Below are 27,914 nucleotides of genomic sequence, written 5' to 3'. Positions count from 1 at the left end.
ACCAACAGCGCAGGAGGGTTCCCTTTTCTTCACACCCTTTCCAGCATTTATTGCTTGTGGACTTTTTAATGACGGCATGAATGGCTTTGTCTTAGGGGAAGAGAGCGGGGAGGAAGTACAGGAGAGCTGGTGGTTTTGCACAGACCTATGCTGAGCCTGGGGCAACGGTGAGGCAGGCTGTCCTCTCAGTGCTGGAGCGGAAGCTGGGTGTTTGGCAGCTTTTGCCTGGGCCCCATCTGAAGAGGATCTGACATTATTTTCAGTCTCCAGGTGACTCTCACATGCAGTTCCGGGATCTTACAGACTGTCACAAAAGCCCGGTGTTAGTAGGACAAGCAAGGGCTCTTGGGTTAGAAGGCCTTGGTCTACCAGAGGTTAGCTGTGATACCTGGCGGCATGTTACCTCTCTGCTGTCAATGCGCTTACCTGCAACATGGGCTAAACACACCTTTTTCATGGAACTGCTCTGAGTACGAATGAAATCAGATGAAGTACACAGCGCAGTGCCGGGCACATAGAAGGTGCTCAGGAAGTGGACAGTAGAGTAGGGAATGCATGCCTGGGTTCTGTGTTGTCCTTGTCACACTGCTCATATGGCTAGTGCCAACCAAGAACCACTGTATGTCTCCTACAAGGGCTCACGTCAGGGTGACTCCTTTGTTGAAAGGCAAAATGACAGCTGGCTGAGGGTACCATGGCTCTTAAACTGATCCTAGCACAGGTGCAGGGCCTAGTCCCAACACTGTGCATCGGTTGAGTGTTTTACAGTGCAGGGAGGCGCGGTCACGCAGGCAGTGTGGTGTGCGGAGGGCCACCGGGTTACGAGACAGGAGAACTCCGTGTGCTCTGTGATGGGAGGAAGCTTGCACATACAATTCGGGTTCTTCCTGACACCCTATTCCACAGCCAACTAAACGCAATCATCATCTTTCTCCTCCCACGGGCTCACTGTATATACACATTAAACTGAGATACCTGGTGGCCATGGGCTCTTAAATACTTTGCAAGGCCTCATTAACAAGTCTTAATGGTGACAAAGCCTTTTCATGGAGCCAGCTGTGCACACCTCATTCTTCTCCCTGGGCAGGAGAAGCACTGGATGAAGAAAGCCATGGAGGAACCGCACAGCTAGACGGCACAGACACTGCCCAGCCGCTCCCACACGCCCCAGGGCAGGAGGTAGCTTTGGCTTCCCAAGAGAACTGCTCATTTTTCGGCAGTGAAGGCATAGATGATCCCTTCTGAAAAGCTGGCCTCGGGGTGAAAGGGAAGGCCTGGGCAAGAGATCTAGTGGGGCCGTGGCATCCCCCATTGCTGTCTGAGGACAGGAACTAGCCCTCTGCCTATGACTCAGCTTTCCTGTGTCTGTGAGGCCGCAGGCGGCTCACTTCCTCGGCTGGGGATCGAGTATCACAAGCAGCAAAGGGACAGCTCACAACTCTGACTGACAGCAGGGATCTAAAGATGGCAGGGTGAATTCTCTCATCTGGGAATCAGCAAGGGCTGGCTATGGGAGATGGGAGCAGACTCAGAATGCAGACCTCGCGGGGAGCCACTTTGGACTAGAACGGTGGTTACTCGGGGCCCCAAACCTCCCTCATTGTCAATGTGTCTTATGATCTGGGATCCGTCCACTGAGGCTCCTGTGGCCGAGGAGCCAGACCCCTCAGCTTCCTTTCCAACTGTGCCCCCTCTGTATGCCAGGCCCTTCACGGGTAGCAGACCAGAAGGTGCACAGGCTGTGAAGGGGTCACTTAGAAGAGGCCCAAACCAAAGCACAGACCGTACCCAAAGGAAAGCACTGGAACTCTATGGTTCTTTGATCTTTTTCTTATCTTTTATCTCTGTCCAGCTTCCTCTTTTTCAAATTTAATCAGTGTTGGCTATTTTTTCCAATCCTGAACATTAAAAAAAAAATTAACCAGAAAATGTAGAAACTGCTCTCATAAAACCAAGAGAGAGAGAAGTTGTTAAAGTGAGGCTGAAGCAAGGTAAAACCTGTTTGTGATCTGCAGCTGACCCTGGATGGGACTGATGGGGGGTGGGGAGCGACAGGATGTTATATAATGTTAGCGTGGGACCTTGCAATTGTAGGGGGATACGAGGGAAGGCAGTGCCAGGATTTCTCAGGGCAAGGGGATGCTACTGGTCCCTGGAGTATGACTTCCTGAGAAGGTAAAAGTGTTAGTCACTCAGCCATGTCCGACTCTTTCCAACCTCATGGACTGTAGCCGCCCAGGCTCCTCTGTTCGTGGAATTATCCAGGCAAGAATACTGCAGTGGGTTGCCATTCCCTTTTCCAGGGGATCTTCCCAACCCAGGGATCAAACCTGGGTCTCTTGCATTGCAGGCAGATTCTTAACCATCTGAGCCACTAGGGAAGCCCCTATGTGTCACCCTTAAGGAGGGCAGTGGGTCTGGGATGGACCAGATGGACTGATGAGGGTCAGTGAAAATGAAAAGTGAAAGTCACTCAGTCGTGTCTGACTCTTTGTGACCCCATGGACTATACAGTCCGTGGAATTCTCCAGGCCAGAATACTGTAGTAGGTAGCCCTTCCCTTCTCCAGGGGATCTTCCCAATTCAGGGATTGAACCCAGGTCTCCCATATTGCAGATGGATTCTTTACCATCTGAGCCACAAGGGAAGCTCAAGGGAAGCTACCCACTGGAGTGGGTAGCCTATCCCTTCTCCAGCAGATCTTCCAGACCCAGGAATCGAACTGGGGTCTCCTGCATTGCAGGTGGATTCTTTACCAACTGAACTATATCAGGGGTCAGAGGGTTGAGGAAAATTCCTGGTGATGCCCTATATTCAGAAAAGATATTCTAGGATAAACCAAGCTGGAGTAGAACTACTTGGGAAAGAAACTGGGCAGGAATACCTTCTACACCAGGACAGGGGGATGTGCAAAGGAGTAAGAAAAGTCAGGCAGAGCTTAGGTCTAGCCAACGGGCAGCACACTGGAGAGAAAGCAAAGGAAGCAAAGCCCAGCGCATCTGGGGAAACCAGGAGGGAAACAGGCAGCTGCTCCAGGGCCTGAGGGATCAATGGCAAGGCCCAGCCCAGGCCTCAAGTGAAAACAGAATAAGCTGGAGGAAGCTCACAGGCCTCTGAGAGCCAGTTGTGCTTCTTAAATATTCTTGGGTCATGGGTCCCTTTTAGGATCTGAGGAAAACTCTAGACCCACTTCCCAGGAAAATGCACTTATGCTCATATTATTCCACCTTCACGTCTGGAGATTCACAGGTCCCCATAGGCCAAGTCACATACCCATCCATGGTTAGGAGCCCCAGGCCCTAAGGATGCTCCTAGACACTGAAAGAAGAGGAGTGATAACAGGAAATACTTGAAGGATTGTTTAATCCTTTAAGCCTCTGCCAGACTCAGTGGAATAATATGAGACCTGGCCTGAAACTGGCCCGAATAATCCATAATTTACAACTAGGATTAGTTAAAATACTTCACCTGATGGTGAGTACATGAATCCAGTGGAGAGGTGGGGACTGGAAGGGCAGGAGAGAAGTGTCAGAGGCAGCCTTGAAAAAAAGTGGAATAAAGAAAAATTGGGAAACCAGAGGTAGGGAGCATTTGGCAAGGAAACTGCCCCTCATACACCCCCAGGTGGTCGTGGGAGAAGTTAATTCAGAACAATGGTAAAGGTCCCTGCATGATGGGGCTCTGCTTTTAGGAACCATTCTTGGCTTCTGTCGCATTTGCTTTATACTAAATCGTAACACATGGTATTTCTTTAAAAAAAAAATAGAGAATATTTACTTGCATCAGTGAGCCTATACTTATATTGCAATGATGTTCTTTTCTGAACAAGGCATTGTTACTTTTCCTCTAGTCATTTAATTAAACCACAACGTTATTTTTGAAAAGCTGCATCTTGGAAGGTTTGTGGGGGAAAGGGTTGTAGCTCTGTTGTCTGTTTGTAAATTCTGTGATGGGTTTAACTGGATGTTTTTGTATTAATACTAGAGCATTTCTTGTATGGATGAATTTTTGCTGGTGGCAAGGAGGATCTGGTTCAGAAAACACAGTGGTTTTTGACTCTTTCACATGCCTTTGCTCTGAGAGAGTCTGACCTTAGAAGCATTTTTCATGCATGACTCTATTTGGTCCACGGGTATAGAACATGTAAGGGCACAGCGAGGGGGGCTGACTGTCCAAGGAAATTTAGCTTCTTACAAAAGAAAGAAATAGTTTAGATCATTAGCAGAACATGCCCTGAGTATGAGTCCATCACAAGCATATCTAATGGCACTAGGATTTATAGAAATATGCCCACTGTTTAATGTTCCCATTAGGATGTGTACAGCACAACCCCAATGTATCCTAAGTAAAGGGCACAGAACTAGGAGTCAGAAGACCTGGTATCAGGCAGATTCAGAAATTAAATTGTAAGTTACATGACCTCAGCAAATTATTAACCATTTCACACAGACTCTAAGTGTCCTACAGTAAATAAGACTAAACATGCCTGCAACCTCCCTACCCCCTAGCAGTATCAAATGTGACCAGTGAATGAAATATCAGAAATGAAAACATTTGACATCTCTAAAATACCATATGAAACTATGACATTATGATACAAAGCTAAAGGGCTTTTTGAAAATGTAAGCATATTGAAAACTTTTTGTGTGCCTATTTTGAATAAAGCACTCTTCTAGGTGTTGTGAATTACAGAGGTGAATATAAGTCCTTCAAAGAGCTTTGCTTATGATTTAAAAATTAAAATAAGAAAACTAAGGGTCAAAATTCACATCATGATTTTTTTTCATATATTTCAAAGTTGGGTGGACTTACAGCCAAATGAATAGGAAAATAAATAATTTCATTTAGATGGGTCAGATTAAATAAAATGAATACTTGAAAAAAATCTAAATAGTACAATGCAATAGATAACTAAGAATCAATATTAGTAAATTGAGCAATATGTGAAGCAAATTTGAGATGAATTCGTGATGCCTTTTTTTCCCTCTCACCTTAAAAGGGCTGCTGATCTCTGCCAAAAGGCCAGGATATAAGACAGGCACTTGCATGAGCAGTTAGTCTCTCTGACAAAGAAACTTGGGTATCCACTAATAGCAGAATATATACAAGCATTTGTCTCTCTGGATGCTAGTAAAATGATACGGGGGGAAGAGGGATGTAACAGTGGAGCAATCAGGAAAGAAACATCAGGGAAAGAAGAAAGATTTCAGCAGATTTCTGGAGGTCAAGGAGAGGATGGCAAATGAGAACTGGGCAGATGATGGTTAACTTTCTGTGTCAACTTGGGTAGGCTATGGTGCTCAGTTGTTTGGGGACCAAGACTGGTCTAGATGTTACTATAAGGATGTGATGAGTGTTGATGATCATGTGACTTTCTGTGGAGGAGATCATCGTCCATAATGTGGTGGGCTGAGGGGAGACAGGGTCCGACCAATCAGCTGAAGACTTTAAGATCCCAAACTGAGGTTTCCCAGAGAAGAAGGAACTCTGCCTCAACACTAACATAGAAATCCTGCCCAAGTTTCCAGGCTGCTAGCCAGCCCTATGGATCTGGGACTCAAGACCACAGTAGCAACTCATCTGAATTTCTAGCCTGTTTGCCTGACCTGTGGATTTTAGACTTCCCAGCCTCTACAATCATGTTAGCCAATTCCTTAACGTAAATCAACCTCTGTGTCTATCACTCTATGTATATCTGTATCTACCTGGTTCTTTTTCTCTGGAGAACCCTGACTGATATGGAGAAAGAATATGAGTCTAGAACATGGAGGAGAAAACTTTGGTTAAGTGGGAGGGTGGGAGCGAGCAGTTTGGCAATGTACCGGTAAAAACCGCAGGCTCACTGGGCAGCTGCAACAGAGACTGGGATTTTGAAGGGGATGAAAAACAGAAAAGCGCATCGAAACTACCTAACATCCATTTGCTCCTTGCAAGAAAAGCTATGATAAACCTAGATAGCGTGTTAAAAAGCAGAGATGACACTCTACCGACAAAGGTCTGTCTAGTCAAAGCTATGGTTTTTCCAGTAGTCATGTGTGGATGTGACAGTTGGACTATGAAGAAGGCTGAGGATTGAAGAATTGATGCTTCTGAACTGTGGTGCTGGAGAAGCCTCTTGAGGGTCCCTTGGACAGCAAGGAGATCAAACCAGTCAACTCTAAAGGAAATCAACACTGAATATTCATTGGAAGGACTGATGCTGAATCTGAAGCTCCAATACTTTAGCCACCTGACACAAAGAGCCAACTCGTTGAAAAGACCCTGATGCTGGGAAAGACTGAGGGCAGGAGGAGAAGGGGGCAACAGAGGATAAGATGGTTGGATGGCATCATTGACTTAAATGGACATGAGTTTCAGCAAGCTCCGGGAGATGGTGAAGGACAGGGAAGCCTGGTGTGCTACAGACCATGGGGTCTCAGAGTCCGGCACAACTTAGCGACTAAACAACAATGATGTACCTGTGGCCTGCAGGTATCCCTCACTCTCCTCCCCATCCGGGCCTTAGGTCCATGCGCTGTGCTAGAAACTCAAAAAGTGACTTGTGCCCAAACTATCAGAGGACTCATTATCTATAGAGAAAACTTAGAGCTGCCTGGAAACTGTACTATATGTAAGACATTAACATTAGGGGAAGCTGAGTGAGGGATATACAGAAACTCTATTATTTTTGTAACTTTTTTCTAGGTCTAAAATTAGTTCAAAATAAAACCCTAAAAATATGGTCTGGAAAGGCGTAGGAGGGCTAGCATGTGTTCCAACACTCTAGGATAAAGTTCTCCCTCAGACATTTGGCAGAGAAGGCAATGGCGGCCCACTCCAGTACTCCTGCCTGGAAAATCCCATGGACGGAGGAGCCTGGTGGGCTGCAGTCCATGGGGTCGAGAAGAGTCGGACACGACTGAGCGACTTCACTTTCACTTTTCACTTTCATGCATTGGAGAAGGAAATGGCACCCCACTCCAGTGTTCTTGCCTGGAGAATCCCAGGGACGGGGGAGCCTGGTGGGCTGCCGTCTATGGGGTCGCACAGAGTCGGACACGACTGAAGCGACTTAGCAGCAGCAGACGACATTTGGAGTACCACCTCCAAACTCCTGTCTAAAATCTAGCCCCTTCTCAGTGTTGGGGGTTGGGGGGTGGCACATGGCTTCTCATATAAACATTTCTGTGATATTCTATTTTTTTAACTTACACATGTATCATTTTCATAAAAACTTAAAAGGAGTTTCTTCAAAAATATTCTTTCAGGCTTGAATGAGATGTTTTTTTATGTAGGTGACGCTCACTGACATTGCTAACACACTTCAGTGTAGGAAAAAAAGCCTATAATAATAAGACCAAAGGGAAACAATTTCAAATGCAGATTGAGAAGTTCAAACAGGAAGATGATTAGGAAATTTCTGAACCATCCTCTTTGTCAAAAAACAAAGGAATTTTTTAAAAAAGCACTTTAGTAGCCCCTCTCTCTCCCCCAGATGCTGTGGATTTTGTCAGTGCATGAGCGCTGGTCCACCATAAATCTAAACAGAAAAATGGACCAAATGCTTCTATAAGCTGGTCTACTGACACCATCTCTTGGCTGAGGAATGAGATTTGTGGAGTATTCAGCACTACTGTGACCTAGCAAACCATAAATTATAATATACATCGCAGAGAGAAATGTTTTACTGATAGAACCAGTATGAATATATTAATTATAATACTTAAAGCACATCAATGATAATTATGAACAGCTTCCTATGATATTATGCTCTCATCCTCAGTGTCTCCTGCACTGATAGCAACCTCCCTTATTAAGAATGAAATTTAGCAGCATCAGGCTGCTGCTCTGAGTTTTTTCTCCTTCACATCCATTAGCACTGTATTCTTTTCCTTGGCAAATGTATTTATTGGCCTGATAAGATGCCTAGCTTTATGAACTCGCCATACGCCTAGCAAGCAAGAGTCCCCAAAGATGTTTCCATTTACTCTCTGCCTTTTGGAATTGATGCGTAGAGCCTGCCAACTGGGTCTTTCTTGGGCCACGTGCAGTACATAAAGTTGGACCATTCACTGGGGCTGCCAACACCGGCAGCCCTGGGGAAACAATTTCCCGGACAATAATAGGGAAAGCCATCCTGTGGGTTTAGTTAATGCCAACTGAAAAGTTACAAAACTGCTGGGTGCTCCAGGGTATGGGGCACAATCAAAAGCTGTGATTATCTTCCCACACTGCCACAGCTTCTCTGTCGAATTCTGATAGCTCAACTCCAAAGAGCTCACCTGCAGTCACATCTATAGCTGGGAAGAAAACAAGCTGCTTCCTCTCAATACCTCAGGTATCATGTCCATTGGTCCTTAACATTCTGTTCAAACTGGCATCACTAAGAAGACTGTCAACATCAGCTCCAAAAACAGACCTGCCAATTGATTCTGAAAAACCTTCCACAGCTCGTCCAAGCACACAGACTCAGGGAGGGAAGGGGGAGCCGGAAGCTGTGACCCCCAAGAGGCAAGCACTGAATGGACAGTCCCCTGAAGCAAAAGCAGACAGAAAAATCATTTTTCCATTTGCTTTTCCATCTCCTCTCTGTTTTGTTCAAGTGGAAGCTGTGAGGTAAAATATAAAACCCCCATTGTGCCCTTGGTTGGAGGTTTGCCTTCGGTCAGGATCATTACATTAATTCCTACTCAAACACTGCAGGTAACTGGTCCCCAGAGGACACTGGCTGGATTTCCAGGTCAAGGTGCTTGATACAATTACTACAGAACTTTGAAGATTACAAAAGGGTATTAGAGGTCCCCACGTCACTGATTTTTTTTTTCCCTTCCTGTTTCTGATGCCCAGCTGACTCTAAAGCAAACCAGTGTGACCCATGACAAGCCATAGGAGGACGAGGCCTTCAACCTGAAGAGCCTTTGAACTGATCTTCCTGTTGAGCCCAGCAGTGCTGATGGCAGCAAAAGCCAGAGAGCCCACAGATACAGCTCTCAGGAGTCAGGGCTGAGGTTCCAAGGCCAGTGGGAGAGGCCAGATCCACAGTCCCCCTATACGAACCACATAAAATCTAGATAATAAGTAGCCTGTCGAGGAGAGTATGCCCAGTGGTCAGAATCTGAAAGCATTTAGGTGAAGTGCTACATCAGTTACCAGGCAATTGAGAATTTGAATAAAACTTGGAAAATCATCCTTAAAAGACGTGCCGTCTTCAGGTTCCCAGTACTTGACGTTATCCAATATCATCACACCAGGACACTGGGGACTGCCCAGAGGGGCGTGGGAAACGACTTTGTGGCCCAGCAGATTTTCTGAGCTTATCTGCAAAGCTGCTGTAATCTTCCCTGAATATCAGGTCTGTGGCTTGCCAAGCAAGCACTCACTCTAATCATTTTCAGGCAGAAGGAAAAAAAAAAAAGCTTTGTATATAAGTAAAAAGCTTAACCCACTGAGATACGGTCTACATCCCTCTTCCACTTCTCTCCCTTCCTCTCGACTCAACCACAGCTGAAGCAGAACAACCTCATGGAAACCTTTAAGTGACTTTTAATCCACTTGAAATACATAATCCTACTGAAGTGATCTAAGATGGTATAGATGCAACCTTAATTCTAGACCTTTCTCAGATTGCAAAATAGAACAGCCACTTTGAAAATGATTCAGCAGTTTCTTATAAAAATTAACACACACTTGTCATTCAACCCAGCAATCCCACACCTAGGTAGGAGAAATGAAGACATATGTTCACACCAAAAGAAAATGGTATGTGAATGTTTATAGTGATTTTACTCACAATGACTAAACTCTGGAAGCAACCCCAATGTCCCTCAACTGGTGAAGAGATAAACTGCAATATATCCATACATCAGAGCAACAGAAGGGAATAACTGCTGATCCACACAACAGCATGAATGGATCTTGATATATTTTGCTGCATGAGAGAAATCAGACTCAAAAGGCTACATATCACCTGATTCCATGGATGTAACATCCTGGAAAAAGCCAAACTAAAGGGTCAGGAAACAGGTCACCAGTGGCCAGGGGCTGGGAATAAAAGCAAGAGTTGACTATAAAAGGGCATGAGAAATAAAATCTCAACTACCAAAAGTAGTCACAAAAAAAAAGACTTGAGAGAATTTGGGGAGATGATAGTACCATTGCATATCTTGATTATGGTGTTAGTTATATGACTATATGTATTTGTTAAACATGCATAGTTCTATACACTAAAAAGTGAATTTTGCTGTATGGAAATTATGCCTCAAAAAATGCAACTTGAATATAAAATCTCAGTAGAAAATGTTCAATGATTAAGAAAGGCAGCCTTCAAAACTGCTGATGAACTTCTACCTACATCAGGATCTGGAGGCCTTCTCCCAAACTGGATCTGGGGGTGCTCAGAAACCAGGCACTCAGTCACTCTTGGACACATAAATAAAGCTCTAATACATAAATCAATAAAGTCAATGTATCAGCATGTCCCCATATCTAGGGTTACTCAGGGTGTTTCCAAGCCTGTACTTCGTGAGAAAGCTTCTGACATTCGGACACGAAGGTGCTGTTGACTGTGCAGGGCGCTGCCTGTTCCTATCTTGCTTCGCCTAATGTTCTAACTGCCTGGATGCCACTGCTTTTATAACCACTCGAGTTAAAAGTTATTTCAGACTGAGAATTCAAGCCTCCCCTGTGTCTGTGTTTTCTATGATAAAGAAAATTAACCTTATTATTCCAACCAGACATAACACACAGAAGACAGCCTTCCCTAATTTAGTGATATAGATTCTTTGTACAGAATTTTTTTGCCTCAAAAATATTTATGCCCATGATATTCAAAGGATTTTGTTTGGTTTTCTTCTGCATGCCCTGAACATAATATACTGTCTCCAAAACTAGGCTTTATTTCTTCTCTGTCCTTCTCCTAGTAAGAACATCTGTTAGGAATCCACTAGATGGAAATAAATGCTGAAGGCAGACAGAATGAGAAACTCAAAGACCCAGGCTCTTGGATGGCCAACATCAGCTATTCAAAACCTCCCATGGAAGGCAGAGTGTGATGTGCTATAAGCAGAGGCTAAAATATAGTGCTAAGGCACCAAGGGTGAGGTGAAACACTCTGGAAAAGTGGAATTTAAGCTGGGCCCCTGAAGGATGGAGAAGATTGAGACTGCAGACAGTCCAGGCCAAGGAACTACTTAGCAGAAAGGGTCCTGTAAGTGCACGTTTCTTCAAATTGGTTATCATCAGCTAGCGTCCTAGAGCCTGAAAACCACGACTATTTAAAATTCTTCTGGAATTTCCATGTCTTGAGGCCTTGGGGCTCTCCATTTCTCCATGAATCCCAATGCACCCTATTCTATCACACATGACAACTTCATGTACTTAAATTACTGCCTTTTCTATAAGGCATTTAAGTGGATTGATTGTGGCTGAGAAGCTAGTTATGAAGAAGTGAGTGAAAAATTAAAATGAACAGGAAAGGGAGAAGAGGGCACCCTGGTGGCAGGCTTCAAGAGGGGGTGGAGCACTTGTCCCTCTCCAGTGGGGTATGGATCCAGGATCTTCAATCTCCTTGGGGAGTGGTGTTAGTAAGAAACACCAGTAATGAATACAGGGAAAACTTCATTGCAGCACTGTCATTACTGATAAGATGAAAATCATCTAAATGCTCATCAACAGGGAACTGCTTAAATCAATAACTGATCATTTACACAACAGGATATTATAGTCAGTAAGAAAAAATAGTGTGAGGAGACAGGAAGACCTCTAGGATAAATTACTCATGTTATTTAAAAGTCAGGGTGCAGAAGAGTATGTATAATGGACTCCCTGCTATATCTGCATTCGTACACAAACCTCTAGTAGGATACATAAAAACTGTTAGCATTGGTTATACTTGGAGAGTGAAAAATGAGGGTACGAGAAAGAGAAATGTTTACTTTTCAATTTATACCCTTCTGTTGTTATTGTCCAGTTGCTTAGTTGTATCCGACTCTGCGACCCCATGAACTGCAGCACGCCAGGCTTCCCTGTCCTTGATTATCTCCCAGAGTCTGCTCAAACTCATGTTCATTGAGTTGATGATGCCATCTAACCATCTCATCCTCTGTCTCCCCTCTCTGCTCCTGCACTCAATCTTTCCCAGCATCAGGGTCTTTTTCAATGAGTCGGTACTTCACATCAGGTGGCCAAAGTATTGGAGCTTCAGCATCAGTCCTTCCAATGAACATTCAGGGATGATTTCCTTTGGGATTGACTGGTTTGATCTCCATGCTATCCAAGGGATTCTCAAGAGTCTTCTCCAGCACCACAATTCAAAAGCATCACTTTTTTGGTGCTCAGCCTTCTTTATGGTCCAACTCTCACATCTGTGCATGACTACTGGAAAACTCATAGCTTTGACTATATAGACCTTTGTCAGAAAAATGATTTTTCTGCTTTTTAATTTTGTTATAGCTTTTCTTCCAAGGAGCGAGCTTCTTTTAATTTTGTGGCTGCAGTCACCATCCACAGTGATTTTGGAGCCCAAGAAAATAAAGTCTGTCACTGTTTCCATTTTTCCCCCATCTATTTGCCATGAAGTGATGGGACCAGATGCCATGATCTTAGTTTTTGGAATATTGAGTTTTAAGCCAGCTTTTTCACTATCCTCTTTCACCTTCATCAAGAGGCTCTTTAGTGCCTCTTTGCTTTCTGTCATTAGGGTGATGTCATCTGCATATCTGAGGTTATTGATATTTCTCCTGGCATTCTTGATTCCAGCTTGTGCTTCATCCAGCCCAACATTTTCCATGATGTACTCTGCATATGAGTTAAATAAGCAGAACGACAATATACAGCTTTGTCATACTCCTTTCCTAATTTTGAACCAGTCTGTTACCCTTCTGTAACTGAATTTATTTTTAATTATTTGTGCAGATGATGATAATTTTGATCACATAAAGTATTAATACTTATAATCATTCCTTGGCTGACTTGCAATATAAAGTGAAGACCACTGACTACTGTTGTTAGAGGGTCAATTCAGAGACTAGAGGTTCATTTCAATAATTATTAAACAGTTTAATAAGTGGTTACTGGATATGTCATTGTTTTAGTTCTTGAGCAGCTAATATAGTAGAGTGCAGCAGTAGGTTAAGACAGAGAGAAACAACACATAATGTGAATGCTGGGAAAGCCAGGCAGAGGAGACTTCCTGGTGGAGGCACGGCTTAGGGTTTGAATTGGTGAAGCAGAAGAAGCAAGGAAAGAGCAGCAATGAGAAAACAATAATATGGCAAGCCCTTCACTTGACATAGAGACATCTGCCCTTCTTATTTCTCTTTTGGATCTGATCAGTATTAGAAGCAGGAAAACATTCCAAGATCTGAAAATCTCAGCCCCTCTCAGTCACAAGGGCTAATATTTTTCCATCAACGGCTTTAAAAACTGAAGCTATGTGGACCAAGACCCAAGAACTAGAATTAATCATGAGAAAATACTGCTAAAGAATTTCCTCCCCTGCCTCACAAACATGCTGGAGTGTGTACATGGGCACTGTAAAACAAATTCTCATCTCCCTTTCTTTGTCAGTGGTGAAAAAGCATTGGTACATATACGAATAATGTTCAACCAGAGCAGCCAGCCTTTCACAGGATTGTTCTTTACCAGTGTATATGCTTGGTGCTCTATCTCAAGAACCTTCTCTAGAAACACTCTTCTCTTTGCAAGTGTGGGGACAGGAGTAGGAAGAGGAAGCCCTCTGCCCTGATTGACAGGCTTACTCTTTCTCACCATCACTGGTACCCCGAAGTGGAAGGGTCAGGGGACTCCAGGCAGCCTTTCCTGTGAGCTCAGATTCTCTTGCTAATAGAAATTATAGAATAACCTATTCAGTTTATTCTTCTGGCCAGCTTAGCCAAGATGACTGGATACCTTATTTTTTGCTAAGATGATCATTTTTTTCAGAACTCTCTCTCTCTGAAGAACATTTGTGAGATGAGCGATCATTCTCTGTGTCCACTTATATCTGACTAGCCTAGGCTTTACTGCTACCATTGTCGGGGAATTAACCATTTGTACCCTGGTATCAATATAGCAAAGAAACACTGCCAGTGACTTTAGAAAATCAATAATTGGCTGATTGTTTATTTATCACTACAAAGAAAATACTGAAGAACTTTTATTACAGAAACCCATTCGAGGCTGCTGGCAATCTAAGAACAAATGAGGAAATGCTAAGAGAAAAAAGAATGTTAGCCTATTCCTAAAAATTCTCCTGGCTGGCATTATAAAACAATCTCTTGAATGGCAGGAAATAATAATATATCTCACAACATGGGAAATCTTCGGTGTTGGTGGGTTATTCTTCTATTTTGTGTAGGTCCCAAAAGAAGTTAGAAAACGTCATGTGCAAGAGAGGGAGGGAGCATGGAAGTGCAAAATTATTAATTGTAGCTTCCAAGTGGCCCATGTGGCAGCCAGTGAGCTGGGTAACCAGGGATCAGCCTGGTCTGGCTACACCTGCGGATCAGAAAGCAGAAAGTACTGACTGACAATGGAGCAGAACTTGGCTCTCATAGCGAAGAATAAAGCACAAAGTTCCTGCTCTTTTTTCAAGCCACTCCTTGGCCTTCCTCAACCTGGAGTACGTACTTCAGCTTGGATCACGGACAAAACCAGAAGCAGCCACACTAGAAGGGCACGTGGCCTCATACAAACACGCTTGTTCCTCAACTTGGCTCTCTGCGAACCCAGTGCAAACATTCAGCATCCCATGGCCGGGGCCACTCCTGGAAGCCATCAGGTGGAAATGGCTCCAGCAAAACGTATTTTCTCACCGTGGGGAGGACAGGTGGGAAACTGGGGTGCAGAAAAGTGAAGAACAGGGTGGAGAAAAGGCAGCCTCATTAATACTTTAAAATCTATGCCAGGAGGACAACAAATGGGTATTTCCCTGGCTATCAAGCTGAGAAAAGCCACTTTTTTTAAACAACAGTCTCACTTGTTCCCCTGCACCATTCCCTCTGTGCCAATCCCCAGACCATGCCAAAACAAGCTGAAATGTTATAAAGATTCGTGGTTAAAAGAACAAGCTCCAAAATATTTGTGGATGTTACCTCTTTAGGCCCCAAAGTGATGGACTGAAGTGAAAAGACTAAGAACTGGAAGAAACATTACCACATGCCACCAGACATCAGGAGGAACTGAAAACTGGAGAGGCCCCCAGAAAGTCCTCTCTCAGAGACCCTCTTTTAAGGAGAACTAGCATATTGAATCTGCCATATCATTGCTTTCCAGGTCTGTCTCTCAAATAATCTCCAAGTCAGTTGGAGAAGGCAATGGCACCCCACTCCAGTACTTTTGCCTGCAAAATCCCATGGATGGAGAAGCCTGATAGGCTGCAGTCCATGGAGTCGCTAGAATCAGACACGACTGAGTGACTTCACTTTCATTTTTGACTTTCATGCATTGGAGAAGGAAATGGCAACCCACTCCAGTGTTCTTGCCTGGAGAATCCCAGGGATGGGGGAGCCTGGTGAGCTGCTGTCTATGGGGTCGCAGAGAGTTGGACATGACTGGAGCGACTTAGCAGCAGCAGCAGCAGCAGCAAACCAACAGGAATTTTTATATTGATCCTATAATACTGGCAGGGCTGTGAGCTCTAGGCCTCAGTTGGGGCAAACAGATAAAATATTGCCAGTGGGGATAAGGAATTTTTATCTAACATACATGATGCAGAAAATGGGTTCATTTTCTTCCTCTTCTCCAGACAGCAGACATTTTTCCCCCCTTATACAATGCCCATCTTCATAGCAATTATGCCCAGACCAGTTTGCAGTGAGCCCATTAGAAGCAGCCAGCCCAGCACAACAACCTCCTGGACAGCCGGCACCTTGGGGACAGGGAGGCTATTTACAGGGCAAAGTCCTGGATGACTTGACCTACCTGCTGGGCCTCCCAGCTCCAAACTCTAATCCTTGTTCTTACAGGCTACTCTGTCACCGACTTTCAGATTTGGCCCTCACTATTCTATTCCAGACCTAAATATAACCCATTACAGCATCTGTCCAGTCAGTCTTTTTGCAGTAATGACACCCTGCTGATTCAGCCCCTGGTCCTCTGGTCCCTGGCTGCTTCGGGGGGCATTACTTCCCCTCAAGGAGATGTATTTTAAAGACATGTGATTTGTTTAGATGATTAAGTTCTCTGTAAATCGAATATACAATCTAATTTATTTATTTCGACAGACCTCCAATACCTATGATTGTAAGACTGTTAAGTAAGAGCTGTACTTTTTTTTGGCCACACTATGTGGCATGCAGGATCTTAGTTCCCTGGCAAAGGACTGAACCCATGCCCCCTGCAGTGGAAGAGGAAGTCCCTATGATTGTTAAGATTCCTAGTGCTGAAGACACAACAAATAAGGCCCTGCTCTCACCCTCAAAGAACTTCAGTTCAGTTCAGTTGCTCAGTCATGTCCGACTCTTTGCGACCCCATGAACTGCAGCACGCCAGGCCTCCCTGTCCATCACCAACTCCCAGAGTTTACCCAAACTCATGTCCATTGAGTTGGTGATGCCATCCAACCATCTCATCCTCTGTCATCCCCTTCTTCTCCTGCCCTCAATCTTTCCCAGCATCAGGGTCTTTTCAAATGAGTCAGCTCTTCACATTGGGTGGCCAAGGTATTGGAGTTTCAGCTTCAACATCAGTCCTTCCAATGAATACCCAGGACTGATCTCCTTTAGGATGGACTGGTTGGATCTCCAGGCAGTCCAAGGGACTCTCAAGAGTTTTCTCCAACACCACAGTTCAAAAGCATCAATTCTTTGGTGCTAAGCTTTCTTTATAGTCCAACTCTCATATCCAGACATGACTACTGGAAAAACCATAGCCTTGACTAGACCTACCTTTGTTGGCAAAGTAATGCCTCTGGCTTTTTAATATGCTATCTAGGTTGGTCATAACTTTCCTTCCAAGGAGCAAGCGTCTTTTAATTTCATGGCTGCAATCACCATCTACAGTGACTTTGGAGCTCAAAAATATAAAGTCAGCCACTGTTTCCACTGTTTCCCCATCTATTTGCCATGAAGTGACGGGACCAGATGCCATGATCTTAGTTTTCTGAATGTTGAGCTTTAAGCCAACTTTTTCACTCTCCTCTTTCACCTTCATCAAGAGGCTCTTTAGTTCTTCACTTTCTGCCATAACGGTGGTGTCATCTGCATATCTGAGGTTATTGATATTTCTCCCAGCAATCTTGATTCCAGCTTGTGCTTCCTTCAGCCTAGCGTTTCTCATGATGTACTCTGCATAGAAGTTAAATAAGCAGGGTGACAATATACAGCCTTGACGTACTCCTTTTCCTATTTGGAACCAGTCTGTTGTTCCATGTCCAGTTTTAACTGTTGCTTCCCGACCTGCATATAGGTTTCTCAAGAGGCAAGTCAGGTGGTATGGTATTTCCATCTCTTTCAGAATTTTCCACAGTTTATTGTGATCCACACAGTCAAAGGCTTTGGCATAGTCAATAAAGCACAAATAGATGTTTTTCTGGAACTCTCTTGCTTTTTCCATGATCCAGCAGATGTGGGCAATTTGACCTTTGGTTCCTCTGCCTTTTCTAAAACCAGCTTGAACATCAGGAAGTTCACGGTTCACATATTGCTGAAGCCTGGCTTGGAGAATTTTGAGCATTACTTTACTAGCGTGTGAGATGAGTGCAATTGTGTGGTAGTTGGAGCATTCTTTGGCATTGCCTTTCTTTAGGATTGGAATGAAAACCGACCTTTTCCAATCCTGCGGCCACTGCTGAGTTTTCCAAATTTGCTGGCATATTGAGTGCAGCACTTTCACAGCATCATCTTTCAGGATTTGAAATAGTTCCACTGGAATTCCATCACTTCCACTAGCTTTGTTTGTAGTGATGCTTCCTTCCTAAGGCCCACTTGACTTCACATTCCAGGATGTCTGGCTCTAGGTGAGTGATCACACCATCGTGATTATCTGGGTCGTGAAGATCCGTTTTGTACAGTTCTTCTGTGTTTTCTTGCCACCTCTTCTTAATATATTCTGCTTCTGTTAGGTCCATACCATTTCTGTCCTTTATTGAGACCATCTTTGCATGAAATGTTCCCTTGGTATCTCTAAATTTCTTGAAGAGATCTCTATTCTTTCCCATTCTGTTGTTTTCCTCTATTTCTTTGCACTGATCACTGAGGAAGGCTTTCTTATCTCTCCTTGCTATTCTTTGGAACTCTGCATTCAAATGGGTATATCTTTCCTTTTCTCCTTTGCCTTTCGCATGTCTTCTTTTCACAGCTATTTGTAAGGCCTCCTCAGACAGCTATTTTGCTTTTTTGCATTTCTTTTTCTTGGGGATGGTTTTGATCCCTGTCTCCCGTACAATGTCACGAACCTCTGTCCATAGTTCGTTAGGCACTCTGTCTATCAGATCTAGTCAAAGAACTTACCCATCAATAATGTCCCACACTGCATAGAAATCAGCCCACTCCAAGGTACCCATATTATGGAACCAAAGCAAAATAATAACAATGCCTCAGAGTCATTCTCAACTTTATAGATTTCAAGAGGCTAATACATATATTTCAATATTAATGATCTTAAGTCAAATTCTCACTAGTGAATTGAAAGAGATCCTTAACATTATTTAACCAACTTTATTTGTGCTATCTCTATTCCCCTCCCCTTCAGCGCACCTCCCTATTAACCTCCTTCTCCCCAAAACTTAGGAGACGTCATGCTTCCTCATTCCATTCCTCATGCCACATTTTCAGTTCACTTTCAAATCCTGTTTGTTCTGCCGCCTTGAAATTCCACACTTCTCTCCAGCCTCACTGCTGCTGCTGCTGCTAAGTCGCTTCAGTCGTGCCTGACTCTGTGCGACCCCATAGATGGCAGCCCACTAGGCTCCTCTGTCCCTGGGATTCTCCAGGGAAGAACTCTGGCGTGGGTTGCCATTTCCTTCTCCGATACCAGCCTCACTACTGCCACCTAATTCAAGCCATTGATAGATCTCCCTGAATTACTGCAGTAACGTCCTAATTGGTTGCCTTGCTTTCATTTTTGTCCATGTACATTCTATTTGCTATGCAACAACCAGTGATCAGGGTGCTTATAACATGCAAGGAAATCATGGTAAATTTGATCCCAGCAACTTTTATTAGTCTGGAATGCTGGGCAGTGATATAACATGAAGGAAAATGAGGAATAATTTGGAGTTGGTAATGCCAGTGGCTTCAAAGCATCACTGCTCTTTGAAAGAGGCAAGAATGAATTACTCTATATAAGGTTCTAGGAAGACAGCTGTAATCATTTGGAGGCATGCCACTCAGAGCCATGACAGAATGGACACCACGCATAGTGACATATTCCAGAGGGTATGGCATGAGAAACAGAGAAAGACAAAGGATGAATTGAGTAGACTTACTGAAGAGTGACATGGTGCAAAAGGATTTCAAGAATGAATCTGGGAAACCAACAATGCCCAGCCACAAGAAAGATACTAACCCTGTCACGAGTGATGAAACCAGTTAAGAATTCCATCCACACAGCAAGGCCCTGAAGGGTAAAGAGCTCACATTATCTCAGCCCAGATAACCATATGGTGATTGTCAGAAAGACTGAGGAATAGAGATGAGGGTTATATTTAAGATGTTTGTTAGTTTTCAAGTTCCGTCCCTATTGCTTGTTTGAAGTCTGGCCTATATACAACTGGCATAGTTTTGTGACTGTGGAAGATGAATTGCCTGTCCCTATTCTTGGTGCCTCTTTCATTGAAAATAAACTGACGTTGTATTTGGATGAACAGAGGAACTTAGAAAAGATCTAAAGGGAAGAGATGGACACAGAGATGATGGAAAGCAATTTTACCAGCCCCAAACTGAAGTGAACTGTTACCACGCATAGTCAGAGTTGGTCTTTCACTCAGTCATGTCTGACTCTTTGCCAGCCCATGGACTTCAGCACACCAGGCTTCCCTGTTCTTCACAATCTCCTGGAGTTTGCTCAAACTCATGTCCATTGAGTCAATGATGCCGTCCAACCATCTCATTCTCTGTCGTCCCCTTCGCCTCCTGTCTTCAGTCTTTCCCAGCATCAGAGTTGATTTGCTTGTCTGTTTTTGGTACCGTTTTAAAAATGGTTATTTTAGCATTCCAATGCTGTGCTAGCACCAAAACCACCACAGCAGAGTGAAAACAGTCAACAGGCCATTTCCCAGAGCCTGGACAGCCATGCCCTCAAGTGAAATAACATCACTGCAGAGGGGTAGAAGGTGGTCAGGCTCATTAGCATCCCTTTGGCATTTTTAACTCACAGAATCCAAGCCCTTCTTAAATGGCATTTCAGAGTGGGTGAGCCTGCTACAAGCCAGTTCTTTTCACAAATCAGATGTCACTGGGGGTTTAAGATAGAATTCATTTCTACTGAACCAGTGCTTAGCTATTACTACAGTAGAGTACGCTGGCAAGAAACTCTGCCTAGAGGGAGCGATCCATAACTAGAGTAGAGAGAAGAAGGCAGAGCACAGACCACAAGTCCCCCGGACTGAGCAGCTTGAGGACAAAGATTCTACCTTGTCTCTTTAGCCTCAAATCTCGAAGCTGTGACCAGCACTCACTTAACGCTTATTGAATTGAACTGACACTTGTAAAAGAAAAAAAGAAGAAGCCCAAGGGTGGAAGCCTGGTGAGTAGCTGCTGCTAAGGCGCTTCAGTCGTGTCCGACTCTGTGCGACCCCATAGACGGCAGCCCACCAGACTCCCCCGTCCCTGGGATTCTCCAGGCAAGAACACTGGAGTGGGTTGCCATTTCCTTCTCCAATGCATGAAAGTGAAAAGTGAAAGTGAAGTCGCTCAGTCGTGTCCAGCTCAGCGACCCCATGGATTGCAGCCTACAGGCTCCTCCATCCATGGGATTTTCCAGGCAAGAGTACTGGAGTGGGGTGCCATTACCTTCTTCACTGGTGAGTAGGGTGGGAAGGAAATTAGAAAAATAAGGGTTTCAGGAGTATTTGAGAACTAAATGACTCTGGTAAGAAATGAGTGGAAAGTAAAAAATTACAAAAATTCACCAAAAATGAATGGAGAACCAAAGGTCAAAAGAAGATCCCACAAAACATTCCATTCATACACAGGTATGCACACACGCACGTACATACACATGTGCACACAAGCACATACACCAATGCGGGATAGAGCTTGCTAGAAGGACTGAAGGGCAGGAGGGGTCTGGGAGGCACCCTCTTTGTTTTTAGACCCTGCTCCCAGGATGGGAGGTGGCAGGTTGCAGCTGAGAAAGGGTGGGTGCAGCCAATGGAGCAAAGTCCAACCGGAGGTAGCGCTCAGGTTGGGAGCCCCAGATGCCAGACTCCACAGGTCTTTCCTTTGTTCCACAGGAACACAGGGGAGGAGCCCTCTTCTCTAATTCTGAAGGAGATCCCTTCTAGTTCTATTTCCTAATATAAACCAAAATTTACCTGACAGTTCATCTTGTTTTTATCACCCATATAGACCAATGAACGAACTGCTCCCTATAAATAGGTTTGCAACACCGGGTTGTGCCTTTTGCAAACATTAAAGTGGAAATGGCTCTGACAGCGATCAATAATGCTTGCCGATTTCCCTGCGCTGCTCTGTTTATTTTTAGTCCCTACACAGAGCACAACATTTGTAGGAAAAAACTCTATATCACCTTCAAGAATATACTAACTAATGACCTAGGCAGAAAAAAAAAGTACACTTACTTTATTCCTATCATTCCCATTTTATAGGAATAAATTCAGACTCGGCAGGAATTTGTTCTACTACCTTATTACATAGATTCTGGCCTTTGGGGAAGGAGATCATGAAGCTTATAAAAGTCCATACCTCATTTATTACTCCCTGTTTTCTTCCATTTTCCAATTCATTTAAGAGTTCATTTCTCTATTGCACAAAGGCATGCAGTTTAGTGCACATAAGCTCAAAAAGAGAGCTTTTGGTTGCTTAGAAATAGGAAGGAGCATGACCCCACTGCCTCACCTCTCTACTTGTACATCATCATTTAGTGCACGAAGCTGCAAAACCCCAATGAGTAGCATCACTGGGTTGAGCAATATAAAAGGTGCATTAGAAAAAGCCCTGGAAGCTGGAGCAAGTAATTGGGACCTGATTTTCTACAAGGATTGTCTTGCCCATCTCTGCATTTCCTATGGAGTGCAACACAACGCCCTCAGACATTAGTGTTATTTAAGGCCAGTCAAATAAACAAGTTTCTCCTAGACATCAATTGTATCATGATTATTTGTTGCACGTTGGATTTGCCAGGGAGCTTGTGAATTTCTTGGGAGCCCAACTAGAGCTCCATCCCCATGTCTGCATCCTCAGCAGACCAAAGCCTAGAATGACATATGCTCAGGAAGTCTTGGTTGAAAGTCCAGATCATGTCCCTGGGTGACTGTGGGTAAGCTGCATAACTCCTTAGGTCATTCATGTCCTCATCCTGGGGATCGAATGGAGTCCATGACAATAACCATCGGCAGGCATGTGACTGCCCTAAGATTCTGGGCAAAATTTTATTTGGCAGAATATGTGTATAATATTTCTGAGAAGAGGGTGCATATCTTTTATTGTTTCAAAGACTGTGACTGTTATTGCCCCCAAAAGTTTTACAAATCTTTAGCCTAGCAATAGTTTCCAAAAGTACTGAATCCTGAATTCCAACACTAAAAAGCCTTTGAACATGCACACCATGCTCATGTATTAGGTATGCACACATGTATTATATTAGGTACATTATAAAACATCAAAATGACAAATGTGCAAGGTAAATATGAAATAAAGAATATTTTCTTTATATCTAAGAGTAAAAACTTTTTCATCTTACTAAACCATCATCATTTTGTCAAGGGCAGTATGACTGAATATACTTTGTGTTTAAAAATCTAGATTTTATTATCTGTGATATGTTACTTTGAAGGTCTACTTTTAACTTCAATTTATTTTACAAAGATCGGTTTTAATCGTTGTCATAATTTTAAGCAATAAAATCACATAACAACATAAACACTTCCAAACACTGTTTTCACAACGTTCTCTCTATAAGAGTTTCTTTCAAATTCAGCTATTTTCTTACTTAGTCTTAAAATGATGCCTTTATTTTGAAAGGACAAATTAACTGTTTTTTAATGACTGTAGGTAGCATACTATCCAAGTTGCCTATTATCACAGAAGTGGTTACAAAATACAAAGCCATTTCCTTTTTATAAAAGAAAAATGAATATAACTTATCTGTAAGTTTGACAACAACACAAGATAACCGGCAAACCTCTGTGAGGTACAGAACTTTCATGGCCGCTTCTTAACCTTGTACAAAATATTGTACGGCTTCTGCTATCTGTATATTAAGGCTTTTTATTTTTATAAAGTTAACTACAAAGTAGCATCCTGCAGCATTCTGTGTTTCTCTGGCTTCAACAACTTGGCTGCTTGCTTATGAATGATGCAGTGAATGAATTTATCTCTTGTAACCTTACCCTGCCATCCTTCCCTAAGCAACAGCTGCTGCTTAAGAGGAAATGCTACTCAGTTTTTTTCACAAAACATTTTCATTAAGATTATGAATAAATCTCACATAGTGGTGGCAATGGAGAAGGCGATGGCACCCCACTCCAGTACTCTTGCCTGGAAAATCCCCATGGATGGAGGAGCCTGGTGGGCTGCAGTCCATGGGGTTGCTAAGAGTCGGACACGACTGAGCGACTTCACTTTCACTTGTCACTTTCATGCATTGGAGAAGGAAATGGCACCCCACTCCAGTGTTCTTGCCTGGAGAATCCCAGGGACGGGGGAGCCTGGTGGGCTGCTGTCTATGGGGTCGCAGAGAGTCGGACACGACTGAAGCGACTTAGCAGTGGTGGCTTCACCAAATAGAAGCACTTAGTAGATATATATGTCATCAGTTAAAGAGAAATGAACAAATACAACAGGTTAGATCTAACATCCTACCAACGTAGAACAAGTCTTTTGCTACCCATAACTTGTTCTAATACAGTATTTGCTTCTTCAACAATATCTTCACTAATACTTTCAGCAGTATTTTCTGAAAAGGAAACTCATCTGATTGTTTTCAACATATCTTATCTGGTCTTGTATTAAGAGGAAGAACCAGTGTTTCCTAAAGATATGTTGCTTTTCTACCTTTGGGTACAAGTAAAAGACGTCGAGAGAAGTTCAAACCACCATTTAGTTTTATGAAATTTCATAAAGATTAGTAGGTGAATTTAAACATTGGTTTAAAAAAGTTGCAAAGGTTATCCTCCATGTTTTTCTAATCATGGTACCTTCATTTCTCATCAGGAAAGTGTTCATTCTTCTTAATGATAGTAGTTATAAGTCCGTATTTCAGTTATTTGTTTTGAAATCTGAGGGCTGGTTTCTGATCAGAACGGATCATACCATTACTGTTTTTAACTTACAATGCAGCTATCAAAGAGCGTGTCCAGGAATGAAGTGTCAGCTCCTCCATCTTCATATTGTTCCCCTGTGCTTGCTTTCACAATTAGTGATATCTTTAATTTACACTTTGTCAGAATCTTTTTAAGCTATCCACCTTTTTTTTTTTGGCGATGGTGGGGGGCAGGTTGTTATTGTTGAAAGGTAGTTTAATTGAAACTAAGAATATTCTGCAAATTAACTGGACACATACCAATACAATGCAACATACTATAGACAAGTGAGGGGCAGACAACACTTGTATGTCGAGGGAAACTTACTCCTCCCTCAGAATATAGGGTCTCCTGATTTGAACAACAGGGGAGGGTGAAAATATAAATTCATATATAGTAGTAAAATTTAATTTTACTTATTTTGGGGATATAAAAAGATGAATAGGAATTCCAATATTTTCTTTCCCATGCTCCATTGGTTTATCATGGAAATTTCACTTTCTAAACCCTGATCTAGACAATCTCCAGTGCCACTTCCAACTCAAAAATTAAAAATGGATGTTCTGCTAGAAAGGTATTCTCATTGTTTGACTGCTCAAACAACTCCTAGATAACCCCCAAACTTATGTTTCTTGGTAGCTCTGGAAAAACCCACCATGTACAAGTCTACTGAGTGAGGAATGAAGACGGGTTACCTGGCTGAGTCATCTTCTGTCACCTGGAAGAGAGCCTTCTCGAATTCATCCAGAAGAACCAGGTAAGGTTGGCCAGTCTCTGTCTCCCGATTAGACTACACTCACATACCCCTCAAATGAACTGGCAGTTTTCAGCCTCCACAAACATTAAAACAGGTGATTGTGATGCGTCTCCAAGCAAAATAATTCAGCACACACAAATTTCACTTGCAAGCCTGGACAGCTGCAAGTGGGAGGGATGGGATGGGGGTGTCATGTGTTTTCATGGTTGTTCTGGACAGCTCCAGGTTGTGTGGGAAGAAGAAACAAATTGTACTCTATTATGTGGAAGGGAAAAGTCTTCTAAATTTAGAATCTTTTAGCACCTGGATTATTTTTGTTTTCTACATTTGCCCAGCTGAGGGGTAGGAGTTCCGGAACTCCAGTGTGTTCTTTGTAGCCCGCAGTAAGAGTCATCCACTGGGCAGGAGGCCAGACAACCCAGTTCAGAGACCAGAGCCTGTTTCAAGAGTCTGGAAGGACAGACATAAACATCCAGAAGAAATTATTTGTACGGTGCCAAGATCTGGTTACCCTTAAGTAAAATCTCTTAAGGCACTAACTTACAAGAACATGGGTAGGTTTTAAAATAAAGACAGGACCAAAAGATCATCTTTGGAACTTTGGAACTTTGTCTAGTCAACTTTCCTTTTAGCTTCTCTTGTGTTGTTTGAGAACTTCCAAGAAGGAGATTCCAAAGCCTCTAATTCCTTTAAGACGTTAGACACTCTCACAAGAAAGTCCTTCAGAAAAACTAAGGATAAGTCACACTTATGAAAGTAACCTTGAATGGCTATGTCTGTATTTGAGGACAGGATGGTGTAGAGACTACAGGTGATGTTCAGTCTTTCTTTGCAGAGAAAGTTTTGTTGACAAAAAGACAAGAAGAAAAATAATCCAGTCTAGGCTGTTTTCTGTGTTTTAGAGATTCCACCAACATTATCTAGCATCAGAAAGCCTAAGATAATGTAAAGGGTTATTTGTATCTCAGTTAAAATTCTATAAACTCTTTTCAGTAGGCCTTTTATAAAGTGACAAGATGGCTCTTATAAATGAAGATTTTGTTTGTGCTACTTCCTTGCACACAGGTTTATAAGCATTGGTATTGTATTTCCTATATGCAGGGAGAGAGGTTATTAAATGTGTAAATTGTAACTGGGTTCCTGTTACATGTTTGCATAAGGGATTCTGTATTTTCCCATGGAACTAGGCCCTCCACACCCCACCAATATCAACCACCCAACCTTTCCCCCCTATTTATGACCTTCTTGTGTTAAAATGCAAAACCTACTGATAACCTTGCTTGAAATTTGTGATCAGACAAATTGTATTTGAGCTCGTGCATATAACACTGGTAAAGGGACTTCTCTGGTGGTCCAGTGCCTAAGACTCTGTGCTCCCAATGTAAGGGGCCCAGGTCTGATTCCCTGCTTGGAGATCTAGATCCCACATGTGACAATTAAGAGTTCCCATGCCGCAACTAAGACCCAGCACAGTCAAATAAATAAACATTAAAACAAAACAAAATAAAACACAGGTAAAAGAAACAGCCACAGAAAGCACTCAAAAAGACAACCAGTAGCCTGATGAGTATTGCCATTACAATTAAAAGTTGCCAACAAGAAAATTTTACGTATTTCTCACTACAGAAAGGAAAAACAAGCAAATGGCCTTGAAAGATGAATAATATCATAAATTATTTAGATTGGAACGAGTCCATAGCAATGATCCATTTTTCTGTTCCTTTCCTAGAAGAAGGCTACAAGGTTTACTAAGGATCCTGGGAACTTAGTCTATATTTACCTCTTGTCACAGGCAGGCTCAGGGTTCTGACTGAGGTCAAAGTAGAATGGTATACCTGACCCTCTGGTCATTTACACTGATATCAAAGAGGAATTCTTTCTCTAAAATTAGCAGTGTCTAAAATTAGATAACCAATTTCATAAGGTGTTAAGGAGTTCTACAAGGCACATAAGGATTTAAATATTTATTAGTTATTCATACATTTTTGAAACTAGAAAAGAGATTTTCAAAGCAAAAATCTATTTCAGGCACGCCTAAATATTTTCTAGGATGTTCCCACCAACCTCTGTCAACAGAGGCCTAGAAGATGAGCTAACTTTACCGCTCACAATCAGCTTACGTCATTTTGGGCAAGAACCTGGCACATACAGTGATGCAACCAGACCCCATGGCCACATCACTTGTGTTTGCTTCAATCAGAAGCCAACAGACCTCTGCCTGCCAAATGAAAACCACTCCCAGAATTTTCATTCCAGAGGGGAATCTGTGAGACTGTGCTTCCAACCCCTTTCCAACATACTTCCCCTGGATCAGGAATAAATATGTAGACTCTGTGCTTAAGCCGAGAAGGAATAAAGACTAAAAACACTGTTAATATACTTTTTTTCATTCAGCCTCCACACCACTCAGCTCACCTCTTGAAAGTTACAACCTGCCCGAAATAATCCTAGTTCAGAGCATATTAATCTGCATTAATGACCTTTGAAAAGGTGAGTCTAGGAAGACCTTGAGATTCAAGCAGTGAAATGATCTACACAGAATATATGGAACCCATGAGCCAAGGTACTTCTGTGAAGGACTCTGTGCTGGAAGTAAATGAATCCTCAGTGCTCTAAAGACAGATTCAAATTCAGTCATCTCGGCATGCCTCCATCTATTCATCCAAATAAGTGCCGGCACTCTGGGCTTGCATTCAGTTGCTCAGTCTAGCATGAGGGGATGGCTTCTCTCATAATCCAAGGCTCCATCTTGGT

General features: G+C 43.0%; 1 protein-coding gene and 1 long non-coding RNA gene across 9 annotated transcripts in view; one reads left to right on the top strand and one right to left on the bottom strand.

Annotated features, from left to right (window-relative positions):
• The window catches only part of LOC129628989 (uncharacterized), a 205,715-nt gene that overhangs the window by 40,634 nt on the left and 137,167 nt on the right, over nucleotides 1–27,914 (top strand). For 4 of the 8 annotated variants that reach the window (XR_008703038.1, XR_008703034.1, XR_008703031.1 and 1 more), the window contains exon 4: nucleotides 25,043–25,160. This is a non-coding gene — a long non-coding RNA (uncharacterized LOC129628989). Of the gene's footprint in view, nucleotides 1–1,087; nucleotides 1,226–8,826; nucleotides 8,966–12,118; nucleotides 12,274–25,042; nucleotides 25,161–27,554; nucleotides 27,691–27,914 lie in introns of those variants that run through there. The other 4 variants (XR_008703036.1, XR_008703041.1, XR_008703030.1 and 1 more) reach the window with 4 other exon arrangements.
• Nucleotides 1–27,914, bottom strand: part of MARCHF3 (membrane associated ring-CH-type finger 3) — a 156,476-nt gene that overhangs the window by 113,017 nt on the left and 15,545 nt on the right. The window lies entirely within an intron of this gene.

The sequence above is a fragment of the Bubalus kerabau genome, chromosome 1 (assembly GCF_029407905.1).
Source record: "Bubalus kerabau isolate K-KA32 ecotype Philippines breed swamp buffalo chromosome 1, PCC_UOA_SB_1v2, whole genome shotgun sequence".
In the NCBI taxonomy this organism is placed as follows: domain Eukaryota; kingdom Metazoa; phylum Chordata; class Mammalia; order Artiodactyla; family Bovidae; genus Bubalus; species Bubalus kerabau.
Note: the sequence above shows the minus strand (reverse complement) of the source record. Positions and strands in the feature narration are given on the sequence as shown.